General features: G+C 38.2%; 1 protein-coding gene across 7 annotated transcripts in view; it reads left to right on the top strand.

The window, feature by feature from the left end:
• The window catches only part of KLF12 (Kruppel like factor 12), a 636,627-nt gene that overhangs the window by 374,422 nt on the left and 240,869 nt on the right, over positions 1 to 21,336 (top strand). The window contains exon 3 of one of the 7 annotated variants that reach the window (XM_032277276.1): positions 1,771 to 1,867. The exons of the other annotated variants lie outside the window; for them this stretch is intronic. The gene's annotated coding sequence lies outside the window, so the exon portion shown is untranslated. The remainder of the gene's footprint in view (positions 1 to 1,770; positions 1,868 to 21,336) is intronic. 7 annotated transcript variants of the gene reach the window in all.

The raw sequence follows: 21,336 nt of genomic DNA, 5'->3' as shown, positions 1-21,336 counted from the left end.
ACTGTAGTGTTTAATGAAATATATAATGATTTAACTCTATTAGAATACACAAATTTTAACAATTTTATAATGCTTTAAATCAATTCTTCTTTAAAACAAATCTAGAATTTTAGTGACTTTCATTTTTGGCCACTTTACTGGGTTTTTCATTGGAGAAGATGCGGTGGGTGTTATATACAATATAATGTTCAGAATCTTATAACTATTTTTAGATAAGGAGAGCTAGGATTTTGAATATTTCATGACTTCTTCCTCATTTATGATTTAAAGGCTGGTTGAAGTTTAATTCTTCGTAAGAAAAAACATATTAATGAAATTTCAATAAATAATTACAATCACATGTGCAATTATGGGCATTTATTTATTTATCTACTTTTATGACATGGGGTCTCGCTTGCTGTGTTGCCCTAGCTGGACTCAAACTGTTGGATTCAAGTCATCCTTCTGCATAAGCCCCTCAAGTAGCTGGGATTACAGACATATGCCACCATGCCCAGCTGATTATGGACTTTTGAAAAAGATGAGACATGTTAGTTAACAATGAACAAAAAGTGATAGAAACTTGCCCGTGTCACAGCAATTAATAACAAAGCTTGAAGAAAGCCTGAAGGTGGTACATTAGTTGGAATGTATAATCACTCTGAAAAACATAGTTTTGGTACTCTGTTTTTAAGAAATAGATACTAATCTCAATCTTTTGGTAGAGAAAAGCTGGTATTTCTTTCAGGTGCATGCAGCATTTTAAAGATATGCTACTTTACATGCCCATCTGTTTCACCAGGAAGGCATGTAGTTGTTCTCTGCTGCGTGTTACAAAGAGTCATTTAGGTCTTCTGCTGTCAGTGGGGCTCTACGTGTCTCTCTCCCCACCCCTCCAAGGGTTCAGGACCTAAGGAGCATATTTCAGAGGTTAAAGACAGGCTGGGAATAGGCCTGTGTCTCTTCTCTAAAAAGTTCTGGTTGCCTTGCCTCATTCTCTTAAGGAGATTTATGCTGTGTGTATGTGGTCATTTGACTTCAATCAGAGTATAAACTCCTAGAGGACAAGGACTATGTCTTATATTTCTGGTTTGTATCTCTTATAGTTTCTGGCACATGGGAAATATATTATGTATTGAACTTGTCTCAGCATTATAATTAGCATGGCGAAAAATAGAAAACCAGTCAATAGATAATTGTTAGCCTGCTCTGTGTCATAGGGTTATTGTAAACATAAAAAGCAAAATTGTAAATATTGGAAATAGGCATTTTCATTGGTGACAGGGGTCCTCATCTTGCAGACATGTGAACCGGATAGACATGGTAGCATATGGGCACCACCTCTGTGTGCCTTCTGTTTGGAGTTCTCTGACTCTTGCATTTTTATGTAAGTGAAAGCTGGGTAGATGATTATTGCAGTCATCTGAAATGTGACTTCAGTTTTCTTCTTGCTTGTCAGTAACACAGCACATGCTACTGGGCAGCCTCTAGGAAGGGCATGTGTTCTTGTGATACACCTCAGGGGCACAGCGAGGAGTGTTTGAATGACTTTGTGACTTTGGTGCGTGTGCCCTGCCACTACAAAAGCTTCCCAAATTCTGTCAGCCTTTGGATGTTCTAACATGTTATTAAGCAAAGGACTGAAGCAAGAAGAAGAGTATCAGAACTGTTATAGCCAGACATAAGGCAGTATGTAGAAGATACTGGCCCAAAGATATACAACATGATTTTATTCCTGGTCCTGCAGTTTACCAGCTTGAATGACACTGGGAAGTTATTTTCTATCTCCAGGCCTCTGTGTCCTCATCCGTACAGTGGAAGTGCTGGAAATGAGGCCTGCCCTCTCAGGTGAAGTCTGCCATTCTGTGATCCTGGTGAGAAGCAAGAGGTGAGAGAGAGCCTATTTATGCATTTTAGAGTCTTACTGCAGTGAAGCTTCCTGTATATGGAAGTGTAAATGCACAGACTTCAAAATGAGAAAGACCTGAGTTTAGGTGATACTCAGCATGGTACCAGCTGTGTGGGTCACGCTTAGGCTTCATTCTCTAATCCTACTCACCTGGAAAATGGAGTTGACCACCCATCCTCACAGGAGCCTGCCTGCCTTTGGTGGGTGCTGAGTCGATGTTCTCCTTTTAAAGAAAAACAGGAGAAAAAGGCCCTATTACTTTTTTTATGTTGCTTCAATCCTCATAAAGTATATAATAGAGATTTCAACATCTATGTTAGTTCATAATTCTCCAAGTAGATACAAGGTAGATCTCAAATTAGAACTCTTATTTTTTTTATTTGAATTTTTATTTCAGCATATCTGGAAGAATGTTTCAAATTCTAATTAGAGTTTATTACATGAAATAATGGAACACAAAAATAATGCTAATAACAGACTAAAAAATAACAGAATAATGGAACCAAAAAATTAAAAAACTTTTTTCTGCCTAATTCTGTGTATTTGAAATTCTTTAAAGTAAAATGTTTTGAGAAAAAAAGAGATGAGCTCTCTAAATATAACTATTTTTGAAAACTACATAGGTGCAGAGGACTGAGGGAGACCTGAAAGCAGCATTTCTTAGTCACCCTCACTGTTTATTTCCTAAGTTTGAGGAATCTGCTGTGGGGAAGGAGCTGACCTGAGTTTCTTCACTAACTGCAAGGGTGTTGAAGCCATTGGTTATCCTGCCTCTCTGCTCTCCTGTACAACCAGGTCCAGTTCTGATCTGTGGGCCGGTAGAGAAGAGTGGCAATAGTGTGGCAGAAACAGGGAAAGAGATTGGGTGTTTTGCTGGTTTTAAGTGCTCTACGCAGTCAGTAATTGAGTGGAAAAAAGACCCCTCTCTGTTACCCTTGGGGAAGAGAGCTTAATGCCTCTTCGCCATAGCCATGTAGCTAGAAAGAAAGGGCGCAGACATTGCAGCAGGCAAGTATAGGATTACCTCAATACTCCGTGTCTTAACTACCAGGAAATAGCCGCCTCAGCCAGATCAGAGATTCCTACGTACTCCCTCATTTTAGTGGTAGAACAAAAGAGGATAAGGGAGACTTGGTCTTTTCCCTAGAGGGAGCTTGCAGTAACTTTTATAAACCATTGTGGAGGACAATAATAACAAGATGTTGGGGCTATTTCTATATCACAGAGAGCTGATTAGCATCATGAAGCCAGCTATAATGTAACTTCCTTAAGAGAGGAGCTTATGCTTTATTTATGTTTCTTGTTATTTCTCATCATCTCAGCCTAGGAGCTTATGAATAGGCAGGGCTCAGTAAATGTTGATTCATTCATGTGCTATTTGTTGTAAGAGGCTGTTTGCCACACTGTGGAATTGAGAGAATTTGGAGACTGGTGCTTTCTTGAAAAAGACTCCAGTCCTTAGCTTCATAAAGAAATATAAACAGGTGCAAGTATTGTAGCTGAACCTAGAAATGTGCTAAGGAATGTTTACTCAAGGCAGGAAATTGCATTAAAATTCGGTAGCATTAGGGGGAAAAAAACCCAACAATAAACCTAACTTTTTTCCTCAGTAAACCTACTCAATTTTACAGTAATGATCTAGTGTACATCTGTGTGTAAAGGCTTAGTAAGACAGTGTTACTTTAATGACTTTATCAGAAGTGGAAAAAGGGCATTATTAAAAATGCCACTTGCATTACCCTTTAACAGGGGCTCATTATTCTCTCTCCTGCTGTGGAACAGGGGCCAGCGTTTGACTAAATTGGTAGAATTATCTTGGAAATATGAATTTGCTTATCATTTAATATTCTCTGATGACCCACTGCTTGAGATCTTTTGATCTGTAGTGAAATCTTTGCATGTCACTACCTGGCTTCAAAGAGAAACATTTTGCAGTTGCTGTGTTATGGCTAATATGAGAAGACCATTTTTAAGCAGAAAGAGTTATCTACGCTTGCAAAACTCATATTTTAAGAAGAGATATCCTCCACTAAAATGCAGAGTTGGACTGATTTTAATGTCAGAATGGCCAATAAATGTATTAATAGAAGGAATTGAAAATCAATGAGCTGTGATAGTAATTACAGATAGTACCCAAGGGAAATCTAGCAGGCAGACAAATCCTTTCCCTCAGAGCCTGCCCTGGGCAAAGCTATGAAGTTGAGAATTCTGCCCTTCTTCTTCCCTTCAGCAATGTACTTTCTCTTTCAACTTCATTCTCCTGCCGCCCACAATCCAGATGTCCCTGCCCTCTGATGGTGCTGTAATGGTTCAAGGTACCAACAGATGACCGGTTCTAACCACAGTCTCATTAATTGAAGAGAACGTAAAATGTCCTTTCCAAGAGTTATTTGCATTTTTATAGGGTCAGTGCTTTGTAAAAAGGAATATTTCTTAAGGAAATTTCATGCTCCAAGTAATCTGAGAATTTTGATTTTAGGCAAATTAACCTTTCCAGAATATTTCAGCCTCCGCTAGATCATGGTCTGCTTTGTCTCCTTGTCTTGGTGGTAGAATTTATTTATTATTATTATTATTATTATTATTATTTTAATCTGGACCATGAAGCATGTATTTCTCTGTGGTTGTGTTTTCTTCAAGCTAATGTTTGCATACTGGTTCAGAGTTTATAAAGTGTGTTACAAAAATATCTTTTTTTTTTTTTTTTTTTTTGAGATGGAGTCTCTCTGTTGCCAGGCCGGGGTGCAGTGGCATGATCCTGGCTCACTGCAACTTTAACCTCCTGGGTTCAAGCGATTCTCCTGCCTCAGCCTCTCAAGTAGCTGAGATTATAAGTGCATGCCACCATGCCCAGCTAGTTTTTGTATTTTTAGTAGAGATGGGGTTTTGCCATGTTGGCCAGAATGGTCTTGATCACCTGACCTCACGATCCGCCCACCTCAGCCTCCCAAAGTTCTGGGATTACAGGCGTAAAACACCATGCCTAGTCAAAATATCCTGTTTAACCTTTGGAGGACTTTTACTTCTGACCATGAAGGATTAACTACTGTGGGAAATGACTCCCACCATAAACAACTAGAAATTCAAACAAAAGAAGAAATGTTTTTTCACATATTGGACAACAGGCAGTGGTCCTTGAGAGGAGAGCAGAAAATGTGATGAACTCTACAGTGGCCTCAGCTTACTGCTTGGAGGTAACTTCTGGGTGGCCAAGCAGGAAGGAGGAACCCAAACAGGGCCTAGCCGACTCACTGAACTAAGCAGGCAGGGTTTGGTATTTAGAGAAGTTAGGACAACTAGTTCGTGAGAAGAACAATACTGTAGAGGAGGGAACTGTACAAACAGAAAGCTCTGGAGATACCCAGAGGGGCCCACTAAAGGGTTTGGTGAGCACTTATCTTCATGCGTATTGAGGAAGTCAAGGAAAGGCCAGCCAGATAGCAGTAGGTTGAACAATTCTTGGAGCTCACATAAAGCTGACAGAAATCAGGGTGGAGAGACCTCTTCAGATGTGAGGCATCAGGGAGAGGGCTTGGAAGGGTCAGAGCTTAGTGGCCCTTAGTCCTGGAATAGACTGCTCGGGACCTACCCTGACAAACCTTAGAAACAAACATTGAAAGAATTTGACTGATCTGCGAGTCACTCAGCTGTATACTAGAACAAAAATTCACTCCAAAGAATACACGGACTAGTGCAGAATGATGTAAAAATCACAGTGTCTGGCATCCGATCAAAACAAGCAGATGTACAAAGAAGCAGGTTTTAAAAATGAATCAATAGAAACACATCCAGAAATGACAGATAATAGGCAAGGATCTGAAAACATCTATTTTATATCTTACGTGCTCACGAATGTGAAGGAAAATATGAAAATGATGAAAAGAGAAATGGAAGTTACAAAAAGATAAAAAATTAAACAGATGAAGCGTATACTGTATATGTCTGTTTTTGCCTTGCTGTAAAGCAATACCTGAGACCAAGTGCCCACACCTGTAATCCCAGTGCTTGGAAAGGCCAAGACAAGTAGATCGTTTTAGCTCAGGAGTTCAGGATTAGCCTGGACAATGTGGTGAAACCCCATCTCTGCAAAAAATACAATAATTAACCAGGTGTGGTGACATGTGCCTGTAGTCCCAGCTACCCTGGAGGCTGAGGTGGGAAGATTGCTTGAGCTGCGGAGGTGGAGGTCGCCGTAAGCCAAGATCCCACCACTGCCCTCCAGCCTGGACAACACAATAAGACTCTGTCTCAAAAAAAAAAGAAAGAAAGAAAAGAAAAATCATGGCAGAAAGCATAGTGGGAGCCAGTGCATCATGTGGTGAGAGGGAGGTGGTGCCAGGATAACAACTTGTGAACTCAGAGTGAGAACACATTCATTACCATGAGGACAATACCAGCTCATTAATCAGGGATCCACCCCCATGACCCAAACATCTCTCACTAGGCCCACCTCTAACATTGGAGGTCACATTTCAACATGAGATTTGGAGGGGAAAAAACTTTGAAACTGTATCATACTGTATTTGAAATTAAAAAAAAAAAATACAGTGGATGACATTGATACTGCAGAAGAAAAGATCAATGTCTGAATACATAGCAATAATAATTATCCAAAATAAGCTGGGCAGAGTGGCTCAAGCCTGTAATCCCAGCACTTTGGGAGGCCAAGGTGGGTGGGTCACTTGAGGTCAGGAGTTCGAGATCAGCCTGGCCAACATGGCAAAACCCGCTCTCTACTAAAAAATTTACTCCAAAGAATACAAAAATTAGCCAGGGGTTGTGGCTCATGCCTGTAATCCCAGCTACTCGAGAGGCTGAGGCAGGAGAATCACTTGAGCCCAAGAGGCAGAGGTTGCAGTAAACCAGGATCATGCTACTGCTCTCCAGCCTGGGCAACAGAGCAAGACTACATCTCAAAGACAAAAACAACAAAAACTATCCAAAATAAAGCACAAAGCACAGAGAGAAAAGAAATAGAGATAAGATAGAGCTTCAGTAAGCAGCTGTGAAACTATATCAAGTTGCTGATCATACATACAATTGGATCATACGTACAATTGGACTCATAAGAAGAGGGAGATCGGAAAAAATATTTGAAGAAAAAAAGCTGGACATTGTTCAGATAGGATAGAAACTGTAAACTCACAAATCCCAGGAAGTTTAATGAGCCCCAAGCAGAATAAATGGCACTAAAACACATAATAATCAAATTGCTGGAAACAAGTAATGAAGAACGTAGTCTTAAAGGCAGCCAGGGGGCGAAAAATGCGCCTTACACATGAAGGAAGATAAATCAGACTTCTTATCTGAAATCAGTCAGGAAAGAAGAAGGAAATTGCAGGGAGAAAGAAAAGGATACTAGGCAGGAATTTAGATTTATACAGGAAATTATGGTAGATATATGAATCAATATAAAGAATTTTAAAATCTTTTTAAAAGGCAGTTGACTGCTTAAAGCAAATAAAACAATGCATGGTGGGGTTTGAGACATATTGAATGAAAATGAGCAGTAAGAACAGTACAGGGCAGGGTGATGGAAGTATAGGTAGAGTTCTCCCAGTACATGTGATGAAATGTTACGGTATTATTTGAAGATAGTTCAGTAAGTGGGAAGTGATAACTTGTGATAATTTAAGGGTTTGTGTTGTAAATTCTAGAGCAACTACACACAAAAAACCACCAGCTGTAGTTGTCAAACCAGTAGTGGAGATGAACCAGAAACACTGCAAAAAAAACAAAAAACCCTCAATTTATCTAAAAAAAAGAAAAGAAAAAAGGAATAAATAGCAAGATGGTAAATTCTATAGCAGTTCAAGGGTAGAATCTAGAGCAGCCATAATCTTCGAAAGTAGAATGAAGTTGCCAGGTGCTGGGGGAGAGGGAAATAGGGTGTTGTCCAGTGAGTATAGTTTCAGCTTTGTAAGAAGAAAAAAGTTCTAGACACCTATTATACAACGTTGTTAATATAGTTAACACTACTGAATTGTACACTTAAAAATGGTTAAGAGGGTAAATTTTATATGTTCTTTACCACAATTAGAATTAAAAATTTTCTTTAAACCAGAAGGCTAGGATTTATAACTGTATAGGAGAGCAAATAATGGATAACTAAATTGGCTAAGGGACGACCCGAGCAGATAGCTGTGTGTAGTTCAAAGGGGCAGTGACTTTTTAAGAAATCTATTTGTTATAGCAGCAACCATGTGTGAGTATATGGCCTTCCTTATACTTACCATGAAAACTTAAATGAATTTTGGCTTTGAAAGCATCCGTCTTCTAACTCTAGAGGAAGAAATTTCATGTGAAAAGTGAGACTATTCGTGTTTGGCCATACCAGTCCTGTTGATTGCCTGTAGACAAGGCCTGTCCTTAGATCAAACTGGAATTCTTATGTCTCATAACATTTTTATTTTATAAAAGTTTAAATATCTATTTTAAAAAAACCTATCAAGAGAAATTGGTCACCTCTTGAAATAAAAGCTATTAATAGTTTAGAATATTTTCTTCCTGGAACATAATTCTATGGTAAACACTCTTTTAAGATAAAAAGTGAAAGGATAGAAAAAGATATATTATGCAAACACTAAGTAACTGCAAAACCAAAACGCTGGTGCCTGTACTCATATCAAAATAGGCCTCAGAACAAGAATATAACCAGAGATAAAATGGAGCATTTCATAATAATAAGGGTATCAGTTCATTAAGGGAACATAATAGTTTTACATGCTTGTCTACCTTAGTAACCCATTAGGTAGATTTAATATTTGTATTAGTAAATAAAGTTGCAGAGATATCATGCATGTTGGATCACACAACCAGTAAGTAACGGGCACTGAACTGTAGTTCATGCCTTGTGAATTAGTCTTTTCACCATTGCAGGATATTTGTCTTTGTAACTCGATTTTGATGATTGTAACTAGTTATCACATTGAACATGATCTGATATCAGAGATAATTCCCACTAACATATTGATGTATAAGAAGAATCTTATGTAGACCTTGTGAAAAGTTTTTGTTTATTACCCCAGTAAATGCAAATTTGCCTAACTAGAGTCATAGGGCCTTTCACTCAGCATCCTACAGTAAATGTGGACTCTTTTGAATCACTGTTTCAACTTAATTTCATAGGAGTAAAAATTTTTTACTACATAAGATATGTTTGTTTTAGTATAAAATGTTTGCATTTACTTAATGGGCAGACATAATCCCTGGTCACCACATGTTCAAAATTCTGTTTCACTGTGTGTCTATCAATTTCAGAGATCAACAGAATGAGCAGAACTGACTCCACATATTAGATTCAGCTTCTGGAAAACTCCCCTAGTATTTTGAGAAACCAATGTAACAATAAAGATGTCAACAGGTATTTTTTTTTTCTTTACAAATTATGTCAGAGAGTCATCACTGAGAAAAATGCTGTGATCTGAAGGTATTCCACCTGGTGACACTTTTGATTAGTTTAATGTCTTACTGAGTGATCATATCTGTGGCTACAGAAGAGTAAAACTGTGTTCACTGTCATTGGTCAGTCCTTTCTGTTATCTTAAAAAAAAAACGCAAAGAAAGTATCTTAAGGAAATACAAATTTCTTTTCATCTATCTTAAATGAACTGTAATGTTCAAGATGACTCATAGTCTCTATGACTAATTTTCTCTTTAACTCTCAAACTCCAATTTCATTGCTATGTTCTTGTCATAACTAATTATATCTTTTTCCATAAATTTATGAAGATATTAATTGAGATTCATTCTTTAAAGACTTTATCTGCTAAATAAGGCAGTCTTGTTTCTATAAAATTCAGATAAAGAAGGAATTTATTTCTTTTTTCTTGGTTATACACTTTATTTTTAACTTGAAATAAATTAATGCAACGGTACTTTTAAAACTTCGAAACTTCCTTAGCTAGGTCAGTTCTAACGAGGTAGTAGAATGAGACTTCTGGGTTGCTCGAAGTTTTGTTATAAATTTGATATAAAAGATGAGTATTCAGACTACTTAAAGATAGTTAATATATTACTGTAAAATCGTTAAAAAAAAAAAAGTATTAGAGGTGAAGCATTTTCTATGCACAGTGCAGGTGCTGCTGGCTCCAATCATAGATATATTTTCAAGATTATGTTTTTCCCCAGTCAGCATTATACTCACAAAAACTTACATATTGCTAAAAATTTCACCATCAGCAATTTTGCAAACTAACACTATTTTCCTAGATATCATCATCAAAATCCTTACTGGGTGTTGTTTTATCAAGTTAGAAGATAGATAGACAGTTATCTCTTTTCATTGACATTGCATGTCTATGCTATTTGCTCTCCTCCCCTCAAATTTTATTTGCCATAGTAGTTTCTGATTTCTATACTGACATAAATATATATAAATGGGATTTTTGCCTTGATCCTCTTTTGATTATTGCCCTTGGGTAAATTCACATTTCTTTGCAGTGTTTTTGAGCTATAGAAATGTTTCTGAGCGCGATATAAAACATTTTTCTGTTTAAATTCAGGTATAATAAAATGTATGAATTCAGCAAGAATAAATGAAATTGTATACATAATATTTAGCATAGTACATACACTGTATGTCAAGTAATCAATAAAAAGTAACTGCTCTTGCATTTGCTGCTAATCTGCATTTCTCATGAATTTTGTCATAGAAAACATTTGGGATTTGAAAATCAAAATATGTGGCCGTGCGTGGTAGCTCACACCTGTAATCCCCACACTTTGGGAGGCCGAGGCAGGTGGATCACCTGAGGTTGGGAGTTCAAGACCAGCCTGACCAACATGGAGAAATCCCGTCTCTACTAAAAATACAAAAATATTAGCCGGTTGTGGTGGCACATGCCTGTATTCCCAGCTACTCGGGAGGCTGAGGCAGGAGACTTCCTTGAACCTGGAAGGCAGAGGTTGTGGTGAGCTGAGATTGCACCATTGCACTTCAGCCTGGGCAAGAAGAGTGAAATTCCATCTCCAAAAAATATATCTATGTGTGCTTTCAGTTATTCACATAGCTGTTCAAAAAGGATTTAACATTAATGATGCTCCAGAGTAATGCTGTGCTTTCTTACTTTATTATCAGGGAAAAGTTGGTACTATTGGTACTATCAGTCTGTTTATATGATAATATTAAAACATGGATATTGTGCTGTTATATACTTGCATTTTACCAATAACTGATGTTTTAGAATAGATGTCTTTAATTCTGTTTTCTGGATATTACTCAGAAATACTGTGTCTTATATGCAGCTATCTTTCCTTGAACATGAACTACTAAAAACAATTGTTATTGTAGAACGCATTTGAAATGTTATTCAGAAACATATGTGGTTGTGACCATTAAATGAATGATGGTTTTTAAAAACTTTCTCAAATTGAATAGAAAACTTTTCTAGTTAATATCTAGTATTTTATTTCAAATTTGTTTCCAAAACGATAAAACATTACTAGCATTCAGTGCCCCCGTCGTCTTAGCAAATGACCCTTGAAGAAATAGAAGAAAAATATAAGAGGTAAAAATAATGTATGACATATAATGTGGCCAGTTTATTTAATAGGTTTTATTTACTAGGTATTTGTTTTTTTATTAAAAATGATGCATATGACTATGCTTTTATAACATTTTTAAATGATGGGGGAAAAATTCAAGTTTCTGGCACTTGCAGTTTTTTTTTTTTTTTTTTTTTTTTTTTTTGCACTTTTCATCCAGGCTCAAGTGAAATGGCACAATCTCGGCTTACTGCAACCTTCGCCTCCCAGGTTCAAGCGATTCTCCAGCCTCAGCCTCCCGAGTAGCTGGGATTACAAGTGCCTGCCTCTATGCCCAGCTAATTTTTAAAGTTTTAATAGAGACAGGATTTTGCCATGTTGGCCGAGCTTGTCTCGAACTCCTGACCTCAGGTGATCCACCTGCCTCAGCCTCCCAGAGTGCTGGAATTACAGGCGTGAGCCACCGCACCCGGCCAGCCGCAATTTTTTAACTCATCATCTTTACATTATGCCCTGAACAATGTCTTGCTATAGTAAGAGACCTGTGGCCTTTACTAGAAAGAGTAAATTGTTTTCAAATGCAGTTTTACGTGTATAATCTGACCCTTCTATATATAACTGACTTTATTTCTCAGAACCTTTCAGCCTGCTTTTATCAGGGTGTATAGTGGCCTTTTGTGATTGCCTGACATCTTTTATTTATCATCTTGACATTTCCTTAGCTTCTTGTGTTGTGATTCCAATCCTCTCAAGATAGAATCTTTATTTTTCAGCTGCATCTCCTAGACTCTCTTGCTGCTAGGATATGGACACAGTGCCCATCTGTTGCACCATTCATGAAAGGGATGCAGGAGGGAGCATTTTAAGGCTGCCTGCACACGGAAGAACAGCTCTTTGGGCAAGTGCAATGGCTAGGACTTACGGTTTTGCAGGGGAGGCTGTGGCATTTCTGGCACCACATACTTGGAGGTGGCAGCAGTGGTATTTTCACTGGAACGACCTAGTATGCTTGCGCTTTGTCCCACCCGTGTTGTTCCTGGCTGATTCTCTGATCTACTGAGATTTCTGAGCTGATATTTGAAAAGATGTCTCTCTCCACTTAAACTATACGAAGGGGATTCTGTTGTTTGCAGCTGATACAGTGAGATATACTCACTTTTCTGATAAATAGATCTTATTTTGATGACTCTGTAATTTCAGTGTGTGGATTTTGAAGCCAGACTTTATTTATGTCCTACTCTGACACTTTGTTTAACCTGGGCAAGCCACTTAATCTGTCTCAGTTTCTTTATCTGTAAAATGGGGATGTTAATAATACCTACCTCATGAGATTTCTGGGAAGGTAGAGAAGTTATTTATGTAATATTTCTTGGCTAATAGCAGTGACTTCCACCTGAAGCACCCTCTTCTGTTCCTTTAGTTTATTTCAGAGTTGCCTTGCAAGTCCCAGCACAAAATCCCTCTTCCAGAAAGCATTTCCATTGATCTCTGTTCCCTTTGCACTTTTATTGAATCTACTTATAGTCACTACCCACCCAGTTTACCACTTACTTGAGCTCAAATTGTATCATGTGGATTAATTCTCTTCTCAGCTTGATTTCAAGCACGTTCATTTTTAGTCACAAAATGGTGTTGAGTTATTAATGACAAAGGTAGGCAGGAATCTGACTTGAAGGAGCCCCACGGTTTACTTGGATGGTGATCCTAATATTAAATTTCCAACAAGAATGTCTATGGGGGGGGTACTGTTTATGAATGCTTTTATGTGCTTGGGCACTTATATTATCTCATCTAACACCCTAGTAATCTTGTGGTGATCATTGCCACTTGACCAGTGAGGACAGCTGTAATTAATAATGGTTAAGGAACTTTAGGATCCCCAGCTTCTCAGTGTCAGAATGAGCTGTGTTTAAAAATGCTTTTTTGTGATACTATGCTGCCACTTAAATACCAAAAACATGTTAGGCAAGACAGCAAGTCTTAATCTTTTTGCTGCCAGAGGGTCTTGCCTTGTGTGTTGATGGCCACTGACTGATCAAGGTGGTGGCTGCTGACTGGAGCAGCTGTGGCAACTTCCTAAAATAAGACAATGAAGTTTACTGCATCAGCTGACTCTTCTTTCATAAAAGAGTTTTCTGTAGCATGCGATGCTATTTGATAGTGTTTTGCCCACAGTAGAACATCTTTCATGATTAGAGTCAATCCTCTCAAACCCTGCCTCTGCATTTTCAACTACATTTATGAAGGATTCTAAATCTTTTGTTGTTGTTTCAACAATGTCGACAGCATCTTTATCTGGAGTGGATTCCATCTGAAGAAACCATTGGCTTATCTGTATAAAGCAACTCCTCATCCATGAAAATTTTATCTGAGATTGAAGCAATTCTGCCATGTCTTCAAGATTCACTTCTAATTCTAGTTCTCTTGCTATTTCCACCACACCTGCAGTTCCTTCCTCCACTGAAGTTTTCTTAAACACCTCCAAGTCATCCATGTGAGTGAAATCAACTTATCCCAAACTCGTGCTGATGTTGATACTTTGACCTCTTCACGTGAATCACAGATATTCTTAGGGTATCTAGAATAGTGAATCCTTTCCAAAAATTTATCAATTCGCTTTGCATAGGTCCATCAAAGAAAGCATTATCTATGGCAGCTATAACTTTATGAAATACATTTCTTTAAGACTTGAAAGTCAAAACAGCTACTTATCCAAGGGCTGCAGAATGGATATTGTGTTTGCAAATATGAAAATAATATTAATGTTTTTGTACACCTCTGTTAGTGCTTTCGGGTACATTGTCAAAGTAATGTTTTGCAAGGTATCTTTTGTTCTGAGTAGTAGGACTTAATAGTGAGCTTAAAATACTCAGTAAACCATGCTGTTAACAGATGTGCTGTCATCCAGGCTTTGGGTTCCATTTCTAGAGCACAGACAGTAGATTTAGCATAACACTTAAGGCCCCTAGGATTTTCAGATTTGTAAACGTGCATCGGCTGCAGTTAAAAGTCACCAGCTACATTAGCCCCTAACAAGAGAGTCAGCCTGTGCTTTCAAGCCAGGCATTGACTGATCTCTTACTATGAAAATCCTAGATGGCATCTTTTTCCAATACAAGGCCGTTTTGTACACACTGAAAGTCTGTTTGATGTATATTCCTGCCTTCATCAACGATCTTAACTTGCCGCAGCTTTCGGATAAATCAGCTGTTGCTTTACCTTGTATTATTAAGCTTTAGAGACGGTTTCTGTCCTTAAACCTCATGAACCAACTTCTAGAGCTAGCTTCACACTTTTTCTGTAGCCATCTCATCTCTGTCAGCCTCATAAAATTGAAGAAAGTTGGAGACTTGCGGGAATGTTGTGGCTGGTTTGATCACCTGTCCAGACCACTCAAACTTTCTCCGTATCAGCAATAAAGTGGTTTCACTTTCTTATTGTGTATTCACTGGAGTAGCACTTTTAATTTCTTTCAGGAACTTTACCTTTTCATTTGCAACGTGGCTATTTGGTATAAGAGGCCTAGGTTTCAGCCTGTTTTGGCTTTCGACATGCGTTTCTCGCTAAACTTAGTCATTTCTAGTTTTCAGTTTAAAGTGAGAGACATGGAACTCTTCCTCTCACTTGAACACTTAAAGCCATTGTAGGGTTGTTACTTGGCCTAATTTCAGTACTTAGTGTATCAGGGAATAGGGGGCTGGAGGAGATGGAAAGAGACAGGGGAAAGAATAGTGGGTGGGGTGGTTAGAACACACACAACATTTATTAAGTTCATAGTCTTCTATGGGCAGGGTTCATGGCACCCAAAAAAAAAAATCACGGTAGTTACATCAAAGGTAACTGGTCACAGCTCACCACAACAGACATAATAATAATGAAAACATTGGAAATACTGGGAGAATTAACAAACCAAAATGTAACACAGAGACATGAAGCAAGCACATGCTGTAGGAAAAATGGCACCAATAAATTTCTAAATGCAGGCTTGCCCTAAACCTAAAATTTGTTTTGTTTTGTTTTGTTTTGTTTTGTTTTGTTTTGTTTTAAAAATAGGCAGTATCTGTGAAGTACAACAAAGCAAAGCACAATAAAATGAAGTCTACCTGTACTTAAAGTGCCATGTATAATTAATATTTTAGGATGATACACTTTATTGTGTATTTGTACCTTAAAGAGTTGGCCATGCTCTTCCTGAGTCCTACTTTACACCTGTGTATATGCTTTGCATGCTTCAGAGTGCCTTCTTGTGCCTTTTCATGTGATGTTTGTGTGAGTTCATTGAGAAGGTGAAATAAAAGTACTGTGGTCGTTTTTCTCAAGAGAAAACCGAAAAATTCATGTTTTACCCATATGTAATATCATTTGATAATTATTTCCAATGGATGGCCAGAAAATGCAGGTGTGCCTGTGTGGTATTGATGATCAGTGTCTAAGTTGAATTGGTGAGAGGATATTGTCTGCCTCAGGACTCAGAAGCCTGGGGTATGGAATACAACATTTTTCAAAGTGTGGCCTGCAGACTGTGACTGTGAAATATCCTGGGTTCCCACACCAGACCTACCAAATCAGGATCTCTGGGAAGAAGACAAACACCCCGGGTGTTCACCAGATTCCCCAGGTGATTCTCATTCTTACAGAATCTGAGAACAACTGACCCAGAGGAGGGTAATAAGGTCCCTGGTTCACTGGGCTTTGGGGACTGTGACTTCTAAGGTGCTACTTTCTAAATCAAAGGACCCAGCCTTCTGTGATGGAACAATTAAAAAGTGGCTGCCGTGACCCTCGGAATGCCTGCCCGGTCTGATGGGCACGGGCTTTTAGAGGAGCCAGTGGGTGCTGCAGCCTGGAGACATCTGAGAAGTTTTTAGTAGCTGAAATTGGTTAGTAGTAGATACATATAAATTCTGAGTGGCACAAATGATTCCATTAAAACTCCGTGAGAGTTGGGAGGAAATTGAGTTATATATAAGAAGTATAGTAAGTGAGATATGCATAATGCTGGGACACTTTCTCCAGCAGCCTTTGAATTCCTGCAGAGCCCAGTGAATTTCCATTGTCATGGGTGGCATTGTATTTCCAAGTTCCAAGCCAATTACCATTGAATCGTGAGAAATGTACTCACTCTATCTTTGAAGCAGTAGTTCACATTTTAGTCTTTGACATTTTATTTTACCTCTTTCTACTAAGAGAGTGAATGACTCATTTAGAAGATAAAAAAAAAAAATACTTGAACTGTTTAAAATATTGATGTTATAAGTGCTATAACTTTGAAGAGGAAGCATGAAAATTGGCATTTAAATGACATCTCCAAAGATTCCACATCTTTTGTACAGAATGAGACTCGCTATTGGAGTGAACCTGAGATGCTGGATTTCAAATTTGTGTTGGAAGGCCTAACGGCAGGGCTGCTGTGTCTGGCTGAGCACAGCGTAAAGCCACCCTACAGAGTGAGTCTGGGGGTTAATATTCAGTCTGTGCTAGCCTGGCCAGTCAGGAGCCCTAGTGCATGATTTTTCTGACATATATTTTTCTAATTATCTGAAGAGAAATGTCTACTTTTAAAAGTTTGAACACAGTGTTTTTGGGTTAGCTGAAGTCTTGCACAATACCTAGGGCAGTGCAGAAAGTAGGCTCCCAGTCAGTCTTGACTGCCTTTCAATTTATTGAGCCTGACAAGAAGTCAAAGACGCTGTGTTTCTGGGATGCAATGTACATAGAATCTTCATTCCGTTATCTCTGACATGGTGGATCAGAAGAATCTGCCTCTCTCCCGGTTGTAAGCAAAGACAGATCACACCTTCCCACCCCCAACAAAACAAAATTGATGAACAAATGGTATAGAATTGTACACACAGGTTCATGTCACACTATTCCCTCTCGATGGTTCCTCCAGTCCAAAATCTAATTCCTAATTTCTCTTTGGCAGTGCAGCTTCTTGATTTTGCCAGTGTTTTCCATGGGTACTGAGATGTTAAGCTCATCTTCAGCCTCATGCTGTATCTGAGATACAGGAGTGATCTGTTTATGACCAGAAGTATTGTAGGATTTCCAACAAAGACAATTAATGGGAGAAAAAGCAAATACAACTTTGATCTGCCATTCATATGTAAAATATTTAAGGCAAAGGGCAAGAATAAAGTAATTTTCAGTGTATAGAAAATATGAAGGCTTTACTCCTTGAAGGTAGTATTAGTGCAAGTAGAAAATAGTTTCATTGAAACTAGATGATAAATTAATTCACTTAAATGAAAACTAGGTACCAAAACAATTGTATGCAATAGTAGAAAATGCTGATTCTTCATACTGTGAAAAGCATGACTTTTTTTAATTAAAAGATTGTGTACAATTAAAAACATAGTGCTATTTATTGATTCTGCAACCACATAATAGAAAGCCCACAGATTCTAAAGCTCCTCTTTCCTTTATCATCTCTAGGTATGATAATAGTGGTTTAGTATTTCTTTTGAACTTTTAATCGAGAGAATACTTCCTCCATCCTGAGGGCGTGGTATAGGGGTTAGCTGCAATAACTGCAGAATACATGTATCCAGTAAGATGTGGGTTACAGCATGGGTTTTCAATATGCATGTTTATTCCCCAGTGGAGGCACTTCTTAACATACTTGAGTTACTATTAACATGTATTATTACATTTAACATGTATTATATATCTTGTACATATATCATGTATATATATGCACATATATTACATCTTTGCATTAATATGTATTGCATTTTTTACCATTACATTTGATTCTTGCAACTGAATTTTCAGCTGGGGACATTAAGTTGCAGAATATGTAAGTGCCTATCTGAACTCAAAGCTTAGGATTATTTTTTCCAGTATGCACAGATAATAAAAAAATGTTGTCTTAGGCACATTCTCTGATAGACACAAGACAGGAAAAAATATTAATGCATAAGTATTGTATTTATAGCCTCTTCTTTCTGCCAGCTTTTGTGTGGTAGGCCTTTGTTATACAGAATCTCGATAATGGGAGAGTAAGGGTGAAAGGAACTTCACTTCCACCTTCTGAAAGTTCAGGAACTTGAGTACATGAAAGAAACTGATAATAGATAGATTAATGGGAGAAAAAGCATACAAGTTTATTGTGGGTCAGCACACAGGAATCACACCAAGTAATGAAACACCAAGGGGGCCGGATGGTTGAAGTTTAAATACCTTCTTCATAGAAGAGAGAGAAGTGGGAGATGCAGGCGATTTTAGAGGAAAAGTGAATGATTTTTAGGGGAGACAAGTGGGCCTGAGAAAAGACAGTAGTCTGGGACAAAGTCTGAGTTATGGGTGTGGTGTCTGCTCTCTCTTCTTTCCTATCAGTTAATCCCTGTTTGATGAGATCTTTAGAAGGAGGCCCAAGACACTGCATTCATTCTCAAGGAAATGCTCTTCCTCAGATAAGGGAACCTTAGAGAAAGCCCCTCCTTGTGCTTTTGGAGAAGGGAGAGGGGCAAGAGCCTGGGAGTGGAAGGAGGGCAGAGAGATCTTGGTTCTGAGGCTTGCTGCTTTAGTTCAAAATACTCAGCTAGTCAAAGAGCCATACTTTGGGGTATTGTTTTCTGAGCCTCAATGAGGGAGAGAGATGACTCTTGAGGGAGAGGGTAGAAGTGAAAAGCAGGAAATGCACTGTGCTTTGGCTTAACTTTTTAGGAAAGGACAGAGAACTGTTGCCAAATAGGAGAATAATTAACTTTGAAAGGGTCCCCAAGGTTGGGAATAGGGGAATTAAGAGCCTCAAAAAGTTTTGACAAGTTTGGATAGATAATTCTGTGGACAGGAGGGATGGATTTGCCACGTTTCAGATTTGGAAAATGGAGAAAGGGGATTTTGAAAGTTTGCATATTACAGTCACATTTTAGTTTTTAAATTTTGGTGAGAGCCTTGACTAAGCAGTTAAGTAGTTTTTTAAATACTGGGCTGGTATTTTCTTGAATGAGACCTTGTTATGTCTGTACCATAAGATGACTTAGCTTACATGCATTTAAAAAAAATGCACAAAGACACACCCAAACTTCACACACACATATATGTACATAGTTATACATGGGTGTATGTTTATGCATATGTAAACTTATATACACATAAAATACAAATATTTATGTGTATATATGTGTGTATATTCATGTAATTTATGCATGTTGGGTTTATACATGAATTAATTTATTTGCACAAGCACCAAATATGTCTCATGGTTTTGGCACTGCTGTACAGTATTGTTCAGAACAGGCTTTTCAAACTACTTTGCATCTTTCTGAATTTGAAGGAGAAAAGATGCTAATAGTAGAGCCCCTGAAAGGAGAGGGAGTGGATGTCCCAACAGCAAACTCTCTCAGTGGAATGCTGTTGGCTGGATTTCCTTTCTATAAGTTGAGAAAATTTAAGGGAGAAAGATTTATAATAAAGAAATAATAGTAGCAATAAGCTTGGATATTTCTCAGTTAAGGGTTCAGAATCTAAGGAGATAATCTCAAAGTGGGTTGCAGGGCAACCCTGATGTACTGGAACACACTTCACAGGAGGAATGAAAATGGTGCAAATCCTCGTGAAGTTATGTTGCTTTTCATAGTATGTTGGTTATGATATCCAGATATATGGATGCATTCAAATGCAATTAGAGGATGGATTCACAATAGTATGGCCTGCAGTGTTAATGATATAGTTGGGAATTGGAGATGAGTGAAATGCAACAATAAAATAAATACCATTATTTGCCCATTAGAGCAAACTGTAGAGTGAGGTAGTCAATTTTAATTTGGACTTAATTGTTGAGGAAATATAGGCCTTTTTTTTAAAAAAAAAAATTACTATGGATTCATTTTGTTTTCACTTTTCTTTTCTTTTTTGAGATGGAGTCTCACTCTGTTGCCCAGGCTGGAGTGCAGTGGCACCATCTTGACTCATTGCAACCTCTACCTCCTGGGTTCAGGCGATTCTTCTGCCTCAGCCTTTCCAGTAGCTGGGACTATAGGCATGTGGCCACCATGCCCAGCTAATTTTTACTGTATTTTTAGTAGAGACGGGTTTCATCACCTTGACCAGTCTGGTCTTGAACTCCTGACCTCGTGATCCACCCACCTCAGCCTCCCAAAGTGTTGGGATTACAGGCATGAGCCACCACACCTGGCCTTTGTTTTCTATCTATTCTAGATTTAGGATTTAGAGAAAGACGGATTTCTTCCCTGTATCAAGATCAGCAGCAGGATTAACAGAGAAAATGGTTGTCTCTGTGCAGTCTAGAGGAATTATAAAAAGCAGTCATTTTGGATTAGTTACTGTTCGATATTGTTACAGGAGTCAAGACTCTGTCATGAGGTTAGCACATTTTCTATTCAACTTATGGATAACCATTCTAGGAATTTTCATGGTAAATCCTGGGTGACACTTTAGGAGCTGCCCTCGTTAGAATTCTTGAAGGAGCAGCAGAACTAAATTGATGAGTTTTTTCTGAACTTTGAAGTTTCCTAAAGATGATCTTTAAGTATCTGGGGCCTCTGTTGATATGGACAGTACTCCTGGGGTAGTTACAGGTACTCCCATTTGTTCTCAGAAGCTCAGGGGCCCATGTGCTCAAGTTAGTACCAACAGTTTGATTCCAGGGCACCCATTTAGCTTGTGGCATTTGGCAGGGATTCTCCAGAATCAGATTGGTTTTCAGAGTAGTCAAACTAAGTCGATTCAGAGTTAATGACATGTTTCAGGTCTTCAGAACTTTGGCAGCACAACTCAACACACAGAATTGAGTAAACCAAGCAGCATTAAAGAGTCTAATAGCAGCACGGTTTAGAGTACATCAGTTAAAACATCACAATAACAGTTAGGGTTCCCTTAACACTTCTGGGTTTCTGGCAGGAGAAATCCAGTGTCTAACCAAACTCAAGATCAGGTGGTAGGAAATAAATCCTTGTTGGATAATTCTTTTACTGGCATTCTTTCTTATTTTCTAG

This window comes from Sapajus apella, unplaced genomic scaffold (assembly GCF_009761245.1).
Source record: "Sapajus apella isolate SASKATOON/1434 unplaced genomic scaffold, GSC_monkey_1.0 scaffold9, whole genome shotgun sequence".
Taxonomy (NCBI): domain Eukaryota; kingdom Metazoa; phylum Chordata; class Mammalia; order Primates; family Cebidae; genus Sapajus; species Sapajus apella.
This window is presented reverse-complemented; position numbering and strand designations above follow the sequence as displayed.